Raw genomic sequence first — 22,574 nt, 5'->3', positions numbered from 1 at the left:
AATATTGTGAATATAAGATTTCTCTAATTAGAAAAGAGATTACACTCACAAACTTGCTGGTAACTGCCCTCACTAGTTCATACTGTTAAGGAAAATTCTAATAAGGGAAATTCCTATATCAGCAAGAGTGCTGATAAGGAAAATTCTCACATCAGTAAGAATATATAGTGTAACAACAACAATATATCTGGTACTTATGGCAGTGCAAATTATCTTGGGATTAAGTTAATCAAATAGACAACTTAGACCACTTCATTTAAGGAAACATAGCTTTCTCGTTAACATAGGTAATCCCATGACACTAGAACTCTACCTTGTATATATTTTGAGAATCTTGTTTATATCTTACAATGTATCACACGTGAAATTCAATCAGCATTAATGAATTATTTTCGGCATTCCTCTTTTGATATTTTAATGAAATGTAGCTAAAAACTTAAAATAGATAATTTGATTTAAGGTATTTTGAAAAGTAAGGGGCATTTGGTATGGTAGTTTAAGTAGCACTTTTCAGTTTTTAAACAATATTACACGTATTTCTATATATTTTTTCACTTACACGTATTTCCAAAAAATACAAACAACGTTACTAAAATAACATTACCAAACGGCCCCATCTAAAAATAAAAAGAAAGTAGGTTTTTAAACTAAAATAGACAAATTTTTTTATATGAATACTCTAAATTATTAACCACCCTAGTATTAGTTGAGATAAAAGTTTGCTTTGAGAAATAATGGATGGAAATTGTTAAAGCCACAAATTTTTTTTTTTTTTCAAACTGTTGATGTGATAGGTGATTATTATTATTATTATTATTATTATTATTATTATTATTATCTATATATATATATATATATATATAAAACCAAAGCCTTTGACCTTTCCACAATTTTCCACATCAGCATTTTTTTTATTTTTAAATTTGATTTTTTTTTTTTTGCCTCTGACCTCTTCACAATTTTTTACATAAGCATTTTTTATTTTATTTTTAAATCTGATTTTTTATTAAATAAATATACTCCCCTTCCTCAAAACAAATACTCTTCCCCGATATAATTTTGAAACCAAAACCCAAACCACTATCGGTCCTCCTCTCCCACAACTCAACGACTCCACCTTCTCCAGCACTACCTCTCCACCTTTGTCGAAGCCACCAACTTTGAAAATCTCTCTACCCTTCTCCTTCCCCCAAAACCCAAATCTCTATCCTTTTCCTTCCCTCAAAACCCAACTCTGAAATTTTTCTAAAAACTAAAACTAAAACCTGTAACATGCGACCACTCCTATTTATTCTTAGAAACCATCTCCTTCCCCGCAAATCCTCACCCAAAACTCCTATAGCATGCGACCCCTCCTCTCTCTTCTTAGAAACCATCTAGTCTAAACTTGCTCAAGTAGCAAATATAGTACCAGTCCGATTTGTGTGAGCCCTGAAGCAAGATTTGGAAGAGGAGATCAGGTTTATTTGGGCGACTCGAACTGAGATTCAGGTAAGAATCTCTGTTTAATTGTTTATACCCGTGTCTATGCATCTCCTGGATATGAGTTTTATATCAGTTTATTAATTTTCAATGTGTAACTAATTTAAATGTCAAAACGTATTCTTATGATTACATATACAAACATAGATGATTTTGAAGGAATTGGAAATTTCTTTTCTTTTTTTTTTTTTTTTTGGATTTTGGAACTGTAACTATTGTGTTGTTTGTTTCCACTATTCTCTTGATTACAGTCATTTATTGTTGAAATTTTAATTTGACTATGTTTTGGAGGTGGAGGTGTTATGGTATTCTATTATTGTTGAAATTCTAGGTAGTTCTTTGATCACATTATATGTAGGGAATGGTTGCAACAATAATGCATGATGTGTGTTTGATAAAATGTCTCAAAAAGATTGTATTGTGCCATTAATGAGGAAAATTGACGTTTTATACAAGTGCTAAGAGTAATCCAGTAAAAGCAACACTTTTCTTATGTTGTCAGTCACCATTGGATAGACACTTTTTTATATTACAATGCCGAATTTTTTTGTTAAAATAAAAAATAAAAAATCTACGTGAGAGAGAGACAAAGATAAGAGACAGGATACAGATTACAGAGGATGTATGGTTGTTTTAAGGGGAATCTTATGGTGGGTTGTATTTGAAATTGTGATTTGCAAATGGGTTTATTTGATTTTGATTGGCCCTTTTTCTATTTGGTCCTGAGAACATGTTGGATAACCAACATCAAAAGAGAAATAATTAGAATAGTTGATATCTTTAATTCTTTTTTGTTCATGGTTATAAAACTTACTGCTGTATTTCAACTTTTTTTTTTTTTAGGAAAAAAAAAACTTAATGCTCTTTTTTTTTTTTTTTTTTTGGTTTTGTAGGGTTGCTAGGAACACAACCCAGCAGGTGAGAGAATCAGTGGTTGTATTTACTTTAATTGTGAAACTTATATAATTATCTGTGTTACAGTGTTGGTGTTTGTATTGATCCCCCTCTTTTTGTTATGTTTTATTTGTGTGTGTGATTTAGATTGGTAGTAGATTGAGTTTGAGAAGAAACTATGGGGTCAAAGATAATAAATTTGGGGTGGATGCCTAGGTCCTTATGCTCAAGGGTGTGAAGGAAGCTTACTTATGTTATCAAGGTGGTGACAGCCTTCTAATCAGTTCCCATCAAGCTTACTTATCAAGCTTGATGTTCCCATCTAAAAAAAAAAAAACCAATTAGGCCAAAAAAATTACTTTTATCCTCACCTTCACACAAGTTAACTTTTAAAAACCCACACGGTTGAAGAGAAAGAACAGAGTCCTACCTTCACTAGCTTGCCACCACCGGTCAGCCGGAAAAACCACTACTGGTAAAACTAATTTCTTGCATTTTCCCCTTTCAGTTGTAATACCTGGGATTTTCTTTCTTAATCTTCTTCTCCCTCTAAGTGAGAGTTTGTTTGTGTAATTTGGGTGGCTCAATTTCTTTTTCCTTCCCCTTGATGTTCACACTGTCATGCTACTGTATTGTGCTTTTTCCTGAGACTTCGTAAGGGTGCGGAGAGAGTTTAGAAGGCTGTCACCACCGGTCTACCGCCACCATCAAATGGCTGGAACCGCTGTAGATAAATTTTTTTTCTTGTCCCTTTATTGAGCGTTAAATGTGATTTAGGTTTGGGTATTGTGGGTGTATTGGTTTTGATATAGGAATTTTGTGTTTTAAGTTGAGGTTGTTTTCCTTCTCATTTGTGGTTCAGATTTTTTGCTTCACTCCCCCATAGAAATTTGACTACCCAATTGAAGATTTTCATCAATTTTATTTCGTGGTCGACTTTTTGTTTTTCTTTTTCCCTCTATTAGAGGAAGGTTTTTGCTTTGAATGATGTTGGATTAATCCGGATGAACTATGGACTTTGAATTTCCTCTTTAATCTGTATGATTTCTTCTTTATATGTGTTTTACTTATTGCTACTTATTAATTCATATAAGAAGATGTAGTTTATGCCTTAATGTTACGGATATCAATATAATTCTTTTGCATGGTTTTATCATAGCTTTGGGATGGCTCTTCGCATGAGGAATTGTTACATTAATGGAACTGAATGAAGGTATTTTTGTTGGAACAAATGGAGTTTAACCAATCTTTTTTTATATTATTTATTTATTTTGGTAGGTAAAGATAAATTCTGCTGGTGAGTTTCATTGGTAATAAAAAGAGATATTTGGATGACCAGTTTGAAGTTTGAAGATTTCAAGAATTGCAAGTTGACAACATGTACATTTTGTGGGCAAAGGTTGCTGGCCAAATTTGGTGTGGCATTAGGTTACATTCATGAGGTAACCTTTTTTGAGATAAGACTATTTGGTGGAGTGATGAATTTTGGTTATCCTTCTTTGCATAAGGGAAGACAGTGTCACTGCTCATTCACTAAGTAATATTCCCCTAATATAAACCTATTTTTTAAATTACAATTGGAGAGATGTAAACCAATTTTGAACTTATAAATCTATTCCTATTCAAGAATAATAGAATCATAAAGTATAGTGATGATCTTTTTTTTTTTTTTTTTTTTTTTTTTTTTTTTTTTTTCTTTTTTCTTTTTTAAATATTAATTCATTTAAGCTTAAACATTATTTGCTGGGACTACGGCTTCATGATGCTAAAATTGTCAATTTGAAATAAGCAGATTTATTACACCATAAGAAGCTATACTTGGTTCTTGATATAGATCATATGCTACAGAAGTCTATTTAAAATAAAAAACAGATTTGCAAGGCATTTCTGTTACCTTTATATTTTATTGTACTTTGGTAGTGTGCTTAGCATTTTGTATATCTTTGTTTTCAAGTATCATGGTGACATTCCATCTTTGTTTGTATGATCATCTCTAATAAGCTTGGCTATATACCATTGTAACTTGTCATGTTGTCGAACTTTTAGAGGTCAACATGAATGATTATTGTTTAGGTTTTAAATCTGTTGATGAGAGTTTTATTTGAGTGCTTTCAATTTGTCAATAGAATGTTCAGATTTCTAACCAAAGGTAGGTAAAACTTTCAAAGACATGGAAAGAGTCTAGAATTAATGAACATAAATTTTTTTTAAAAAAATTTAATGAACTTCCTCTTCTTTTAACGAAGCTAAGGCCCTTTATTCACACATTTTTAAAAGAAGAAAGTGAAATGTTTGAGACGTACATTTATACAATGAGTGATCGCCTATTGGCACTATGCATTGTAAATGGCTAAGCTACTTGATCCTCTAGGAGAGTACTTGAGTGCTAAAGTGATTTCATGTAAGCATGGCACCCAATAAAATCAAAAGGGTCTTGATATCTTGCTTGGCCAAGAAAATGCTGTATTGATTCTTGATGATGCAAAAGATGTAGGTACATCTGTGTTTAGTTGAATATCTCTGTTTAACCAATTTATTTTCACTTTAATATGATAATATTTGTTACACATAATACTTTTGATCTTACTGTTGTACCCACTAAAAGAAGAGGAAGTTCTTTCAACGTTAAGAGTCCTCTTATTTGTAGGGAAGAGAGTCAAATTATGGAAATGGGCAATTTCATCATTATTTGAAGTATGTTGTAGTTTCATTCTCAAAGGATCTTGCTACATCATATTGAACTGGACCTGTTTGTGATTTGAAATTAACTTAAACTCTTATAAAAAAAGACATGGTTTTTTATCTACTCTGTGTGAAACACCATAAAGAAGTAAACTTTAACTTTTCAGCTTTAAATTATAAACTTTTTTTAGTCACTTTGATTTCTCTTTAGTCAAATTGAGAAGGGTGAAGGAAAATTAAAAAACAAAAAACAAAAACTTGCTTATGGATTTTATGAGATGCATATGTGTTGATTGTGACTTTTATATTGTAGAATGATGAATAGAACTGAGAAGTAAATATGACATTTTTTAGGAGCCACTTGAGATAGTGAAGAAGCCTACAGGTTGCTTCTAATGTTGCTACACTTGGATTATTCAAAAGTTATGTAGACGTGTTTATGCATTAATACGTGATGTATCTTTTTGGCAAATTTTACATATTTGAGGTTCTTTGGTAAACAATATTTTTATTTTATTTTTTTGTTCTGTATATATGTGTAATTGTTTTTTATCTTAATTTTTACTTATCAAAAACACATAATTTTTCCTAATACTTGAATGTCTAGATGAAGGATTTGCACTTAATCCATTGAGACCAAATTTGATCATGCAAGTGATTCTGCTACCAATAAAAAACTAGACTGTAACATGAAATTAATTCTTTTACCTAATTTTGTAGTCTAACTTGCAAAATGATTCTAATTTTAGAGTTGATCTCATTTAAAGCACGATATTTAAATAAAATTACTAAACGCTATTTTGCTACTACTAAAACATAAAAACCTAGAACTCTTCCCATCCCCTAAGAACCTACGCAAGGCATCTGTTTCAACCCGATGGAGAAACCTCCGCATATTACTACTCAAATTTGAAACTTGGTGTTTCTTCCTCATATCATGGTCTTTGTTTAAATATTTGCAGTTTATATTAGTTTTCAGTATGTGTTTATATATAATTACTAATTGTTGGATTTTTTTTTCTTCAGAATCAATAACTTTTCCGTGCATCACACGGGTTAGCGACTAGTTATTATTATTATTAAGAGGATTCAGAAAGTTAGTTATTTTTTTTTTTGTTGTCAAAAATACCCCTAAATTAATTAATCAACAACTTAAAAATTTGGTTAAAATAGTAAATTGGAAAAAGAAAGTTAGTTATTGCTTTTTTTACTGTCAAAAACACCCCTACCTAAAATTTAAAAATGGGGTTAAAATAGTAAATTAACAAAAATAATAAATTCCTACTTTTATGTTGAAATGCTTTTTTGTTTCTAATAAACTCCTACTTTTACGTTGATTTAAATTTCTACTTCTACTCACTAACTCCCTACAAAATATGATTACTCTTTTATTATTTTTAAAACTTCTCCAATTTACAAAACTCACCCCATGTATTCATTTTTTTTTTTTTTACTTCATCACGATGTATTTGTTTCTTTTGTCCTCCTTTTTTTTTTTGGTGATTGGAAAAAGTAGAAATCCCAAATTATAATAAATGTAAATTATTAATTTTTACCCAGAGGCTAGTCTGTATATAATAAGAGGATTCACAAAGTTAGTTATTTTTTTTTTCCTGTAAAAAATACCCATAAATTAATTAACCAACAACTTAAAAATAGGGTTAAAATAGTAAATTGGCAAAAGAAAGTTAGTTATTATTTTTTTTTACTGTCAAAAATACCCCTACCTAAAACTTAAAAATGGGGTTAAAATAGTAAATTGATAAAAATAATAAATTCCTACTTCTAAGTTGAAATGCCTTCATGCTCCTAATAAACTCCTATTTTTACGTTGATTTAAATTCCTACCTCTATTCACTAACTCCCTACAAAATAGGATTACTCTTTTGTTAGTTTTAAAACTCCTCCAATCTACAAAACTCACCTCATGTTTGTTTGGTTTTTTTTTTTTTTTTTTTTTTTTTTTTTTTTTTTTTTTTTTTGTGTGTGTGTGTGTGTGTGTGTGTGTGTGATTGGAAAAAGTAAAAATCCCAAATTATAATAAATGTAAATTATCAATCTTTACCCAAAAAAACAAGAGCCTCATGCGCGTGCTTAAAGGCTAGTTATTATTATTATTATCTTTAATAGTTATGGTAGGTGTTATTAGTAGATAAAAATATAATTTAATAGGTGCAAATAAAAGCCAATAAGAATTTACAACATTAAATATTCTTCAAAATATTATAAAATAATAATAATTTGTTACGGGGTCATTTTATGCTTTCAATGCAATCTTAGCAATATTATTTTTACCTTGCCACTTTCACAGCCACTACCAACCACTGTCAAACCAAACATCGACTGTATACATTAATCGAAAATCAAATCCCAAATCCCCCTCAAAACCCTAAACCCTAACACTAACCCTAACCCTAATTCCCAAATCCACAATTCACTTCCAATGGACTCCATTATCATCCTATTGACAAACCCAATGTCTGATTACCTCTAAAATCAACTCAAAGACCAATTCAACCTCGTTAAACTCTGGACTTATTCCTCAAAACCGACTTTTTCAAGTACAATTCCCATTCAATTAGAGCAATAGTTGGAAACACCAAAATTGGCGCTGACGCCGAGCTCATCGACTCGTTGCCAAAGCTGGAGATTGTCTCGAGTTACAGTGTTGGGTTGGACAAGATTGATCTGAGGAAATGTCAGGAAAAGGGGATTAGGGTCATAAACACACCGGATGTGTTGATAGATGATGTTACAAATGTGGCCATGGGTTGATGTTGGCGGTTACGAGGAGGGTTTGTGAGTGTGACCAGTTTGTGAGACGTGGGTTGTGGCCGAAAGGTGATTTTAGATTGACTAATAAGGTTAAACTTTTGTTATTTATGTATTCATTCTTGGTTTTAATTGTTTTATTATGGTTTTAGTTTTAATGAACAATTGGAAATGAACAATGAAATTAAATTCTATATGATATAGAAATCTTTAATATTTGGGTAAATGGCAAATCACACCCTAAAGTTTGAGGGTATTTGGATTTTATACCCTAAAGTTTTAGAATTTGGATTTTACCCTTGAAGCTTGGGATGTTTGAATATTACATCCTGACATTTCAGAATTTGAATTTTACTTCTAAAGTTTGGGGTGTTTGGATTTTACACTCCAAATTCTAAAACTTTAGGTATAAAATCCAAATACCTCTAAAATTTAGGGGTAAAATTCAAATTCTGAAATTCAGATGTAAAATCCAAATACCTAATACTTCATAGGTAAAATCCAAATTCTAAAACTTTAGGGTATAAAATTCAAGTACCCTAAACTATAGAATGTAATTTGCAATTTACCCATAATATTTCATAATTATTGCAATTTTCAAGGACTAACTTTTCCATCAATCTCATTACTTTGGAATGAAAATGTTTAATACTCTTAAATTAATTGTTCCATAATTAAGATTTTAATTATAAATGGAATTACCAAATTTTGTGGAATTTAGTCTCCAGGATTTGCTTGTTAGCTATATATCTTCGACAGGGATGAGGTAGTGTGAAGCGTTTTTTAATATTTTATTTTATTTAAGTTCTCTCTTGTCCATGATTTTAATATGGACACTGGATATGATGTAGCATGATTTTATATTAATTGAGAGAGAGAGAGAGAGAGAGAGAGAGTGGTTACAATATGGGAGCTATGAAAGTCGATTCTAATGGTGTCCTTATCAATAATAGGTAATTTAATTCTTGTTAATGTGTCTGTGTCGAAGAAAATAAGGTGGGGGCGACTAATTTTGGAAAGCCTACCTAGGTGTGATCATATTAGTTTCATACTTAGTAACCAATGCCTGAGGGGCTTAGATGGTAAGGGGGTCACTAGCGCTCCTTTAGTTGGGTTAAGCCATAGTTCAGCCTCAGTCTTGCCTAGGGATGTAGTGGTTTTAGGTGGTGGGAAGCAATGGTCCTTGAGAGAAATCAATGCCACATTGTCACCATAAAGGTTTGAACTCAGAACTCACCCCATAATCGCTAGGCCACCCCCTTGTCAAACATGATATTAGAACAGTTTACTAGATTCCAAGAAATGATGCAGAGGTGGAGCAAGTCCTACATGTTCGATTGCTGCTACTTTGTTTTCAGGCTGTGACCGGTTTGACAGTTAACGTAGCTAAAAGTGAGATGGTTCCTATAGGGGAGGTAAATAATGTGCAAGCTTTGGCAGAGATTTTGGGTTGTAGGGTTGGGGCCTTGCCAATTATATCTTGGTATGCCTTTGGGGGCACCTCATAAGTCACCTTCTATTTGGAACCCTATTTTGGAGAAATTTGAACGGAAGTTGGTAGGGTGAAAGAAGTTGTATTTATCAAAAGGTGGTAGGTTGACTTTGCTCAAAAGTACGCTATCTAGTCTTCCCACCTACTTTTTATCTTTGTTCATCATTCCTACACGTGGCAAACAAAATTGAGAAGCTACAAAGGGACTTCTTGTGGGGTGACTCTGAGACACATTTATTGGGCTGGGATAAGGTGTGTTTGCCTATTGCTAAAGGTGGTTTGGGTATTAGGAAATTGACCACTTTCAATAAAGCCTTATTAGGAAAATGGTTTTGGCGTTTTGGGATTGAGGAGAATAGGCTTTTGAGGAGGGTGGTAGCTTTGAAATTTGGGGAAGAATTGGGAGGGGGGGGGGGTGGATCTCTAAGTTGGGAAGGGATGGTCATGGGTGTGGTTTGTGGAGAAGTATCTGGATAGGTTGGGAAGTTTTTAACAAATATGTCCAGTATAAGGTTGGGGTGTGGGATAGAGTGAAATTATGGACAGATAGATGGTGCAGATATCTTCCTCTCTATTTGGCTTTTCTAGCCTTGTACAATTTTGCTGCAAATAGAGAGGCATCCGTAGAATCATCTCTGATTTGTCAAGGAGTAGGGGATAGGAGAACTTGGGATGTTCATTTCATTTGGGGTCCTAATGATTGGGAGGCAGATGTGGTGGATGATTTCTTTTGTTTCTTGGCTTCCAATTTACCTTCCGTGATTGATGGTGATAGTTTGTAATGGAGGTTGACAAATAACGGGGATTTTACTATCCACTCTTTTTACCATAAGTTACATGGCTCTTCTTCCGTTGCTTTTTCATGGAAAGGCATTTGGAAGGTTAAGGCACCCCGGTGTGTCTCTTTCTTCGTTTGGACAACCGCATGGGATAGGATCCTTATGGGAGATATCTTGAGACTTAGGGGTTTTGATTTCGTTGACTGGTGCATTATGTGTTGTTGTGGTGAGACAGTGGATCATTTGTTGTTACACTGTGGGAATGCTTATCGGTTGTGGTGTTTTGTTTTTAGGATTTTTGGGATCTCTTGGGTTCCCTCTTGTACGGTGAGAGATTTTCTATTTAGTTGGTGGAATTGGTTAGGGAAGCATTCATCCTCCATTTGGAACCTAGTTCCGCTGTGTTTGATGTGGTGTATTTGGAGGGAACGCAATCGGTGGACGTTTGAGGATTTAGATAGATCTGAGGACCAATTGCTTGCTCTCTTCTCTGGTTCCCTTTTTGATTGGGCTAGGGTTTGGGGACTCACAACTAGTGACTCTATTCCTTTATTCCCTAGCTCTCTTCTTCTTTGTATTTATTGACTTTTTATGTTTTTGCTTTTTCTTCTCTTTTGTAATTCTGTTATGCTGGTGCTTTTTTGCATCTAGTAGTTTTTTTTTTAATATACTTTTTCTTACCTATCAAAAAAAAAAAAAAAAAGATTCCAAGAAATGAATCAACAGAGACATTATTAAAAATAAGATGTAGAAAATGAGTGTGTGTTAGATGTACTAGAATGCTTAGTGTGTCATTTACTTGAATTGTGACTTGAATCTACTCTTTCAATCTTTTATTTTTTCCTTGTGTTTTTCTTAATTACTTGCTAATTTATGTATATATTTATTTTTGTTTCTCTTTTAGTTCAGTGGTATGCAAGTTGGAATTGTTGGGTTGGGTAGGATTGGTTTAGCAATTGCATAGAGAGCTGAAGCATTTGGATGCCCTATCAGTTACTATTTTAGATCTGAGAAACCAGAAACAAATTACAAGTACTTTTCGAACATTATTGACTTGGCTGTCAATTGTCGAATTCTTCTTGTTGCGTGTGCTCTGACAAAAGAAACCTACCATATTGTCAATCATGAAGTCATTGATGCATTAGGTCCAGAGGGCATTCTCATCAATATTGGACGGGGCTCATATATCGATGAACCTGAACTTGTGTTTGCACTCTGATGCGGGAGATGAATGAAAATTATTATTTAATATTATTTATGTTCGCAAATCAATTGTATTTTTATGTTTTAGGTCCTAGTAGTTTATTGGGCTATTAGTATTTTAATTTGGGAAACAAGGTTATTTTTGTAATAAGGCAATTAGGGTTTCCTAGCCAATTAGAACTAGGGTTTATCAATCCTTTATAAGCAACTTATTGTACTCTTTGAGGAGTTAGTTGATATTTTGATGAATGAAAACAATGGCCGTTTGGTCTTTCTTTGGTCTGGTGCTAACTCTAGGTCTACCCTAGGTGCTGACTCCTAGTGGTTTCCCTGCTTGGTGCTGACTCCAAGCAAGGCCTAGGTGCTGACTCCTAGGTCATATCTTTTATTTTTCCGTTATTTCAGTTTTGTTCTGGTTTTCTTGCGTCAGTTTTGGTATCAGAGCAAACACCGATCTGTTTGAAGCATCATCGCAAGCCAATCCAGAACCAGAAGAAGAAGAAGAAGAAGAAGAAGAAGAAGAAGAAGAAGAAAAAAAAAAAAAAAAAACCACGCAAGACCCATCAGCCACTAGCCGCTGAAACCCACAAATCAACACTCACTGCCTCAAGACCCATCAGCCACCAGTCGCCAAAACCCATTATCACCCTCAACCATCGCCACTGAGGATGTTGACCACTGCCGATGCAAGACCCGTGACTAGCAGCTACCGTTCCTCCATGTTTTGTGCTGCTGCAGTCTCCCTTGTCTTCATGCCACTGAAATCATCACCAATAGCATCGTCGACAGTGAACACCGATATGCCATGCCGCCTCTTAGCTGATGAGTCCAGCGCCACTTCGTGATTGTTACTTTTTCTTTCTCTTTTAGTTGTTTCCTCTATTTCTAGTGTCGTTAGTTTCGTGGTGTTTAATGTTTGAAGTGCTACTGTGTACTGGCATATTTAGTTTTATACTTTTTGTATTTCACATTAAAAAAAAAAAAAATCAAAAGGAAGGAAAAGAAAGAAAGCACTGTAGCTATGACAGCCTATTGCATGTATTAGGCCTTTAAATTGTTCATCCACAGGTCCACTTGTCCAAGTAAGATCCATTCACTTAAAGCCAGCAACTATTTGGGAGAACAGTCTTAGAAGCCCATTCGAATGATTTGTCCAGAGAAAATCACAACAACTATTTGTTGAAGCACTATTTTAGTGAATCATGGTAATATTAGAAGTACCTTATTTTGATGGTTATGAAACTTATCCATGAGATTTTGTCAACTGGATGAATGGGATGGAGCGATTCTTTGAGCAAGCAAATTTTGCAGATAACAAAAAGGTTAGGTATGCCAAGTTGAAGTTAAGAGGTAAAGCACAAAGATTTTGGGAGAATCTTGAATATTTCCGCTATATGAGGTATGAACCTGCCATCAGTGTGTGGGAAGATATAAAAGAAAAGCTTTGTGATGAGTATTTGTCACCATACTATCGAGCTAAGTATCTACCCCAATTTCAGTGTGGTACTTTTCAAGTTGAAGCAAATATGATGAATCCTCATCCTCACCCCATTTCATGTCCTCAACGCACTTTTGAACAATCTACCAAGGAATTATCTACCAAGGAATTAGAGGAATTATCTGTAAAGCTCATGAAAAATGTTCAAGACAGGATTGCTTAGATGAGGCAAAAGAAGACTCAAACCGATTCAATTGGGAAAACAAGGATACTAGATCACAATGAACTTATTGCTGCCCCAATAGAAGACAACATTGATGATGATATCTTGGTCGTGGAGAATCCTCCAGTAACACCAAAGCTTAATATTGACATAGACGTACATGCCTTGACAAGTGTTGCTTTAACATGCGTGCAAGGAAATGAATCTATTGAAGAGTAGCAAGGTGAAGAGATGGTGCCTAAAGAGAGTATTATGTTAGAGGATGCACATGATGTGAAAGTTGAAGTTGTTGAATGTGCTTCTGATCAACCCTCCGCAGTCCTTGAAGATCTACATCTTGGTGAAGTCGAAGAGGTTAAAACCACAGTGCTTCCTATGGTTCACAAAGTTCAAGAAGAGATTATGCTGATTTCACACATTGATTTTGTTATTTCAAATGAGTTTGATGTGGTGGAATTCAAGGTTTTTCTTTTCCCTGTGCTCCCTAAGGTGATTTTAGACTTGAAGCAAGTGTTATTTGTCAATATCCTAATCCTTCAATGCTTTAAAATTGGAGGTCGAGTTTTCTCCAACCAGAGGAGAATGATGCGAGAGATGAATGAAAATTATTATTTAATATTATTTATGTTCGCAAGTCAACTGTATTTTTATGTTTTAGGTCCCAGTAGTTTATTGGGCTATTAGTATTTTAATTTGGGAAGCAAGGTTATTTTTGTAATAAGGCAATTAGGGTTTCCTAGCCAATTAGAATTAGGGTTTAGCAATCCTTTATAAGCAACTTATTGTACTCCTTGAGGAGTTAGTTGATATTTTGATGAATGAAAACAATGACAGTTTGGTTTTTCTTTGGTCTGGTGCTAACTCCAGGTCTACCCTAGGTGCTAATTCCAGGTCTACCCTAGGTGCTGACTCCTAGTGGTTTCCCCGCTTGGTGCTGACTTCAAGCAAGGCCTAGGTGCTGACTCCTAGGTCATATCTTTTATTTTTCCGTTATTTTAGTTTTGTTCTGGTTGTCCTGTGTCACACTCTTTGAAGGCCATTTAGGCGGGGCTGGCTTGATGCCTTTGAAAACGAGCCAGAGGTTCGTGAACAACTGTTTGGGCTTGAAAATGTAGTTCTCATGCCTCATGTGGGGAGTGACACTGTGGAAACCACTGACGCAATGGCAGACCTTGTTATAAAGAACTTGGAGGCGCACTTTTTAAAGAAGCCATTCTTAACTCCGGTAGTTTGATATCATTAAGAAGGCATGTGGTTATGACTTGTTGGCAATCTTTTGCTTAGTGGCTCCATATATATTTATATAAACGTTTATGTTTTGCTGGGATTTCTCTAATTAAAAGCAAATGAAATTTAATTTAACAGTTGCATGTTTCAAGATTTTGAGCATGGGACTCATAGTTTGATATTATATTGTTCTTCTCATTTGATGAACTGCAATATTTAGGTTCTTTGGTTTTCCCCTTTTCTTTTTTGTGCATCTTTTTTTTTTCCTCCTAATTTTATATGAACTTCACTGGAAATTTTATGTATGAATTGGATCCAATGTTGGTAAAAGCCTGGGATGCATTTAAGCGTGAAGGCCTCTTAGAGCCTAGGCGCAAAGCGCAAGCACGCCCCTAATGGAAGTGGAGTGCACATTTTAAAAAAAGTAATATAATCAATTTGAAATGTAAGGTTGAATTTATTCAACCATCTAATTGGTTTTATTCTGTGCCAAATTTGCTTGTAATTCAGCATTTAGTAACCCTGTATTTAGGTGGGTTTGTTGTAAGGGTAGTGAGTGAGATAGAGTGAAGTTTGCTCAAGAGTGTGCAAAAAAACAGAGACTCACGGCTGGGACTCGCGGGTGGACTCGCGGCTGCAAGCCGCCGAAGCTGCACACGTGCCAAGCATGCTGGAAGATGAACAGTCATGCTAGCTGGAGCACTACAGGACAAAACAGGACAACTGGCCATACGGTTATCTCGCGACTGGATCTCGCGACTTGGTCAAGCCGCGAGGTGAAGCCGCGAGCCACCCCTGTTTTGTAAAACCTGACGTTTCACATTCCTCTCCCACTCCAGTATAAATACCCCTTTAACCCACGATTGAAAGAGAGCTTCCAGAGAGAATTTTGAGAGAGAAACCCTAAAGAAAAACCAGATTGCTTCACCCACAATCTATACCTTAGAGTCTCTTCAAATTCCCTTACTCTCTTCCTCTCCATTGTCAAATCCTTAAGAGGCATTATACCAAACCTGGTTCTCACCATTATCATCTCTGTGAGACAGTTGATTGGAGTTCTGGGAAGTAGTTAGGAAGGAGCCAATCTTCATTGGTTGATGCTATGGTCTAGTAGCGGAATCCAGGAAGCTAGAAAAGAAAAAGGTTCGGCGCAACCTCGTTGGAGCAAGAAGCTTGGAGGGCTTAGGTGCACTGGGTAGATTAGGCTTGGAGGGTCTATTGCTGTCCTTGTATCCCAACTGTATTTTCTAGTGGATTGATTACCGCTTGGAGGGCGGCGGAGAGGTTTTTCGCCGAGGACTTCGGTTTCCTCTTCGATAACACATCGCGTGTTGTCTTTGTGTTTGCATCTTCCTTCCTCTCTATCTTTGCCTTTATTTTATCTGCTGTGGTTTTATTTTGTTATGGCTTAGATAGTTGTTTAACCAATTTCATATTATAGCATGTGTTAAGTTTCCACACACTTGTTGTTTGACATATTGCTTGAGTTGGTTAAGTTGTATTTTGGGGGTCTAAACGTTCAAAGGTGTTTTGTACACGTTTTTGAACTTTCAATTGGTATCAGAGCGGGTACACTTGTTGTGGTTTAAATACCTAAGTGTGATCCTTGACCCCTTGTGTTTATTTGCCATGGATTGTGCTTTGTATGACTCTTTGCATGATTTGGTTGGTGATGAATGTAACATGCCACGTGTTTGTGAAAATGCCTCTATGAGTGTTAATCCTCATAAGTGTGATGACATGTTATTTGAATCCATGGGTGTTGTTGACAAACTCTTGAAGAAAAATGCTAAGAAGTTTCAAAAGAATTTGAGCAAGTTATTTTGTGAAAAGGTTGATTTGATTGCTAAGCTCAATGAATCCAACAAATTGGTTGAGAAATATAAAAAACTTGCTGAAATTTCTCTTGAAAAGCTGAAAGAGTTTGAATGTTTGAATATGGACTTGGATGCTAAACTTGTTTTGTCTAACAAACTTGTTGATGATCTTAAATGTGAAAATGAATTTCTTAAGATGCATGCCAAGTGTTTGATTGCTGAACCCATTGATAAAATGGATGATAATATGTGTTGCAATCATGTTGTGGTACCCGATCTTGTGCCTAATGTGTATTCTACCTCTAAGGACAAATCGGTGTACGTTCCTCCACACAAAAGAAATCAAAATGTGGAGAGAAAGACTGTTAAGTCAAAGCCTCTGTTTAGGTCTCAACCTAAGGCTTTGGATGGATCTAAGTTTATTCCAACTTGCCACCATTGTGGTGTGATTGGTCATATAAGACCTCAATGTCATAAGTTGAAGATGGAACAAAATCATATTGCTAGATCCCTTCCCAAAAGCCCTAGTGGACCTAAACACATTGTGTGTCACCATTGTGGTACCTTTGGTCATCTAAGACCTCAATGCTCTAAGTTTCATACTTTTAAAAGAATCAAAAGAAAAGAAAAACTTGAGCTTCTTGGAAGTTGTGCTAAAAAGGATAAACCGGATGTTAGTGATAATAGCATGTTGTTAAAGAAAGTGTTTAATGCTCTTAACTCCTTGTCTATGTGCATCTCCAGTTCTCATTCTTCCAACCCTCGTCTCACTTCTCATGAGACACTCATTCCAAACAATTGTTCTGTTTGGATAAGGAAGGGTTCCTATGGTTGAGCTTTTGTTCCTTTGGTCCTTGATCTAATTCTTTCGATTTTTGTAGGACCCTTAATGCATTAGATGCTTCATTGTCATGCATTTGTGCATCATGCATATCTTTATATGCATTGTTTTGTTTTTGTTTTGATCTTACTTTTATGTCTTTGGTTTGTGTGTGTAAAAATCCAAAACCACATAAAAAGTAGAAAATCAAAAAGTTTGATCGACGTTGTTGAGTTTTGTCTCAAGACTTGTTTTGCCTTGTACCTTTGTGCTAATGGTTTTGTGCATTTTCGAGCATTGCTTGTTTCTTTGCACTCATATCACTGTGGGAGAAATCTTGAAATCTATGTGATTGTTGTAAATAGATCTTCAAACTTGTCATGAATGATTAGTGAATGGTTATGTTGATCTTGAAACTTGCATAGACTTGTGTCTATATATCTTCCCACTCTTTATTTTTGTTTTTGCTAAGAAGAGCTCACCAAATGTAAATCTCCAAATGAAAAGAGATATTGAGCTGCAAAAGCCTGTCGCACATTCTAGTATTCGACTAGGAAAAAGGGTAAGCGACCTTATATTAAAGAGAATGTTTATTCAAAAAGCCAAAGGCTTGTTCATTAAAGTGAAATATCAAATATCACTCTCACAATGAGAGGTGATTGTCTCAAGAGATCAAAATGATCAAATGTTATGGAGTCAAATGTAAAGCTCCAAAATATGTTATCAAGTTTTGTGGGAGGTCATATATACATATTTCTATAATTGAGATGAATCACTTGATCTAGTGCTAATTGTGTATACCTTGGTTGAATTGATCATTGAAGCTTCACATTAGACTAAGGACTATCTCATTGTTGATATCCACACACAACACACAAGTTTATGTTCAATAAATGCCATATTCATTTGTGTGATTGTACTTGATGAAATGTGTTTTCACATGCTCAATCTTTGTTAATTCAAGCGCAAAAAGATTTTTGAGTGTTTTAGGTGTTTTTGGAAAGTTTTTTTGTTAAAAAAAAAAATCTGAAATTTTTCAAGAATCCCAGTTTTGCCCTGTTTTGGCGACTCAGTCGCGGGTAAGTCAAGTCGCGAGACTCAGTCGCGTCTTCGCGGGTCATTTTTGGCAACTTGTTCGCCAGTGGAAGGTCCAGTCGCGAGGGTTACTTAGAGATTTTGGCGGCTCAGCTCGCGACTCTCTAGCGGGTAGACCCTCCAGTCGCGAAAAACACTTAGAAAATTTTTCAAAATTTTGTCTTTAAGTGTTTTGGCGGCTTGCCCTGGTGACTTAACTCAGTCGCAAAAATCGCGTGTTTTGCATATTGAGGGTTATTTTCAAAGTTGTTTTCCAAAATTTTTTCATTTTTCCCTCCTGCATCATTCTCTTTGTTCTTACCTTCATCTCTTACCCTCGTTTCTCCTTGACCCTTTGTCTATTCCTGACAAAAAGGGAGAGAGTATACTCTAAAGAGTATGTCGGAGTGTTTTGTCATTTCTATATGACTCTTGTGCACATCCTTAGGGGGAGAAATTCTATTTCTCATGCACATTTGTAGGGGGAAAGATATTCCATAGGGGAGATGCATATACCAAGGGGGAGAAGTCATTGTGTTAACTAGAAAACCTTGTTCTGTTTGTTTTCTTGTTGGCTTTATGGTGCTTTGTGTTATGCTTTGGTGTTCTCATTGCATCATGTTTGTGCTTTGGACAAGCATATATCCCTATGTTATTATGCTTCATTGAATGCATGTTCAGATGATCATTTGCTTTGCTATGTGATCATTGTAGTCATTTCTATACTTGTTATACTTGTCATTTATTACTTGCTTTACCTTGAGGGTCTAATGTGTTTTGTGCAAGTGTTTCAGGTTACAAGTATATATGTTCCAAGTGCATCACAGCTTCTCATCATTTTGAAGGGGAGAAACTTTAAGCACTTTTAGTTTATATTGTTTAAGTTTTTATTCAATATAATGTGCTTTGTACCCATGTGCTTTTGTAAGCTTTTAGGGTTAACGTGTTATGCATGTTTTATGCATAGTTTGTAGGCTTTATGGTATGTACCTTACTTAGTGCAGCCTTTATGCTATGTTGAAATCAGTACTTTAATCTAAATGTTCTGCATTTTGGTTTATGTACTGTCACTCTTGTGCCCTTGTAGGATTGTTCCTAGATGCATATGTCTTGTGTGTTATGCATTGGTTGAGTGTTGAGCATACAAGTGTCTTGCCTTGTGCTTGTTAACTTGTATGTCCTTGTGTTCATTCCAAGTGTGAATGAGCACTGTGATCACTACCTTGTGGTGTTCACTTGGTAGATCAAGCCATGGTTTGTTTATTAACTCCATCTTTGCTTGATCACATATTGCCTGTTTCATATGCATTTATAATTTTCTGCTTACAATGATCATGGTGTATTGTTGTGTTTCAGGAGTATTATGTTCATATGATTCAAGTGCTTCATAGCTTCTAGAGTTAGGTGTGAGTGAGTTTTGTTCAACTGTTCCCAACTCACATGTTAAGTCTAGAGTCTGTTTTAGGGTTTTGTCACGAAATAGCCAAAAGGGGAGATTGTAAGGTTGAATTTATTCAACCATCTAATTGGCTTTATTCCGTGCCAAATTTGCTTGTAATTCAGCATTTAGTAACCCTGTATTTAGGTGGGTTTGTTGTAAGAGTAGTGAGTGAGATAGAGTGAAGTTTGCTCAAGAGTATGCAAGAAAACAGTGACTCGCGGCTGGGACTCGCGGGTGGACTCGCGGCTGCAAGCCGCCAGAAGCTGCACACGTGCCAAGCATGCTGGAAGATGAACAGTCATGCTAGCTGGAGCACTACAGGACAAAACAGGACAACTGGCCATATGGTTAACTCGCGACTGGATCTCACGACTTGGTCAAGCCGCGAGGTCAAGCCGCGAGCCACCCCTGTTTTGTAAAACCTGACGTTTCACATTCCTCTCCCACTCCAGTATAAATACCCCTTTAACCCACGATTGAAAGAGAGTTTCCAGAGAGAATTTTGAGAGAGAAACCCTAAAGAAAAACCAGATTGCTTCACCCACAATCTATACCTTAGAGTCTCTTCAAATTCCCTTACTCTCTTCCTCTACATTGTCAAATCCTTGAGAGGCATTATACCAAACCTGGTTCTCACCATCATCATCTTTGTGAGACAGTTGTTTGGAGTTTTGGGAAGCAGTTTGGAAGGAGCCAATCTTCATTGGTTGATGCTATGATCTAGTAGCGGAATCCAGGAAGCTAGAAAAGAAAAAGGTTCGGCGCAACCTCGTTGGAGCAAGAAGCTTGGAGGGCTTAGGTGCACTGGGTAGATTAGGCTTGGAGGGTCTATTGCTGTCCTTGTATCCCAATTGTATTTTCTAGTGGATTGATTACCGCTTGGAGGGCGGCGGAGAGGTTTTTCGCCGAGGACTTCGGTTTCCTCTTCGATAACACATCGCGTGTTGTCTTTGTGTTTGCATTTTCCTTCCTCTCTATCTTTGCCTTTATTTTATCTGCTGTGGTTTTATTTTGTTATGGTTTAGATAGTTGTTTAACCAATTTCATATTATAGCATGTGTTAAGTTTCCACACACTTGTTGTTTGACATATTGCTTGAGTTGGTTAAGTTGTATTTTGGGGGTCTAAACGTTCAAAGGTGTTTTGTACACGTTTTTGAACTTTCATGAAATTTATTAAATTCTGAGATTAGTAGTCGTTCACTTTCTCCCCTAGAGGATTTTTGGGTTTGCGCACGTTTTGCTAATTTGTTTAGCTTTCCATGGTACGCCACCTCTGTATTTGGGGAGCTGCTGTAAATAATTTAATTTCTTTTTAATAAAGATTCTTATTAACTATTAAAAAATTGAAATTAATTATTAATGGAGAATGTAACATCAAGTGATCAATTAACAATACAATATTGAAATATAACATTCTATATGATTCTCTTGTGCTTTACAAAATATACAATGATATTTGATAGCCATGATCAAAATGAGGACATTATGTATGTGGTTGAATCACAATATACCCAAAAGGCAAAGGCTGAAGAGCACTATAATGTCAAATAATTATATATATGACTACCAAAGCAATGCAATGCAATCCTGAAAGTATATAATCATTATTCTCATTGAGCGTAGGACCATTATTATTGTCATCAAAAGATTTGAAATCCTCATTGTCTTCCTCATCTACTTCCTGTAAATTTAGTCTCTCCTCGTCATCTTCCTTGTATATTTCATTTAAATTTATAGTCTCTCATGAGGAGGTGAACTATAACTTGAACCTATTGTCCTCCCTAGTGACCTCGTTCTTGCTTGAGTCTCCTTCGGTGAGAATGTGTGGTATATGGAGTGTGGTCCCAAATAGATTTGTACTTTCTATAATTTGTAAAGGCGTGGAGGGGTGGGCTTAGATGTATGATATGATACCATAAAATTGAATTTTATATAACAAATCCATGGTGTATATCAACAACATCCAGATCTGATAGCTGCATTTCATATTATTATTATTATTATAAAAAGCCCCGGAGAGTGTGCATTGAGCTAATTGGAAAAAGCTCCTAAATGTGCCTCACTTTAGAAGCTTAAAATGCTGAGCTTTTGGCTCTTTGTGCTTAAGCGTACTTTTACTAACAGTGAAGAGCTCAATATTTATTTTGTTGGTGGCCAATGCATCATTAATGAGGAAATTTCACTTTGGATTGTCCCACTCATAAGCGATGTCTACAGGGTCTTCAATGGACAGAATTTTGAGCACCTTGAGGCCATCAAGTTTGTCACCTATGCTGTCTTTCAAAACTACAGTGTGTTCATCACATTTGGAGAGAACAAAAAATAAAAGGAAAGATGCCATTAATTTTGTCACCTATGCTGTCTTTCAAAACTTCAATGTGTTCATCACATTTGGGGAAAAGTAAATACAAGAAAAGGTAAAAAAAAAAAAAAATGCAGTTACTTGTTTGGAAAAAATCTGAATTGGATCACAGTCATGCATTCTTTTTCTTTCTAATTTTGATGCAGATAGACTTTGAAGGAAGCTTAAAGGCAGTATGAAAGCTCAATTATCTGTGCTTGAAATTTTCATTGAAAAATAATGACACTACTGCTTTAAATTGTGATAATTTCGTTGTCTGGTTTTTAGATAATGTAGAAGTCTTGAGTATATCCAAGCACAAAATTAATTGAGCATATGCTCTTAGCTATATATGGAAGTACCATTATGCTCTTAACTCACTTTTAAGCTCATGCATGTGTTATTGGCTTCCAAAGAGAATCTCATTCAGATTTACATATATCTAAAATTATTTCAGTTATGTTTGTTACTTATTTGAATGAGACCTGCGTTCCTCATTTATGGCATTTTTAATGCAATCAAGTAAAGTCACAGCATATAAGCCCCTGATTTTAACTCGAGCACAGAAACCTAACAAAAACATGTAGTCCTTCTCATTTTCTAATGGACACTATAGGTATCTTAATGACTGATGCATCAATGCATGAATACCTCGAGCAAGAACTTGAAAAAAGTTCAAAATATTTAAACTATGGAACTAACTTCATTGATAGAATTCCTGAAAGAGTACTCAAATTCAGTACAAGTGTAAGGTTGAATTTATTCAACCATCTAATTGGCTTTATTCCGTGCCAAATTTGCTTGTAATTCAGCATTTAGTAACCCTGTATTTAGGTGGGTTTGTTGTAAGGGTAGTGAGTGAGATAGAGTGAAGTTTGCTCAAGAGT

At 35.3% G+C, this 22,574-nt stretch overlaps 1 long non-coding RNA gene and 1 pseudogene across 1 annotated transcript; both read left to right on the top strand.

The window, feature by feature from the left end:
- The first annotated feature begins 1,082 nt into the window (after positions 1-1,082).
- Positions 1,083-3,240, top strand: LOC126729035 (uncharacterized). Its single transcript, XR_007656465.1, has 3 exons — positions 1,083-1,491; positions 2,376-2,400; positions 2,524-3,240. It is a non-coding gene; the product is annotated as an uncharacterized LOC126729035 (long non-coding RNA).
- A 4,261-nt stretch (positions 3,241-7,501) lies between these two features.
- On the top strand, positions 7,502-14,199 carry LOC126725506 (hydroxyphenylpyruvate reductase-like; annotated as a pseudogene).
- Positions 14,200-22,574: the final 8,375 nt, after the last annotated feature.

Source organism: Quercus robur, chromosome 5, assembly GCF_932294415.1.
Source record: "Quercus robur chromosome 5, dhQueRobu3.1, whole genome shotgun sequence".
NCBI classification, from domain to species: domain Eukaryota; kingdom Viridiplantae; phylum Streptophyta; class Magnoliopsida; order Fagales; family Fagaceae; genus Quercus; species Quercus robur.
Note: the sequence above shows the minus strand (reverse complement) of the source record. Positions and strands in the feature narration are given on the sequence as shown.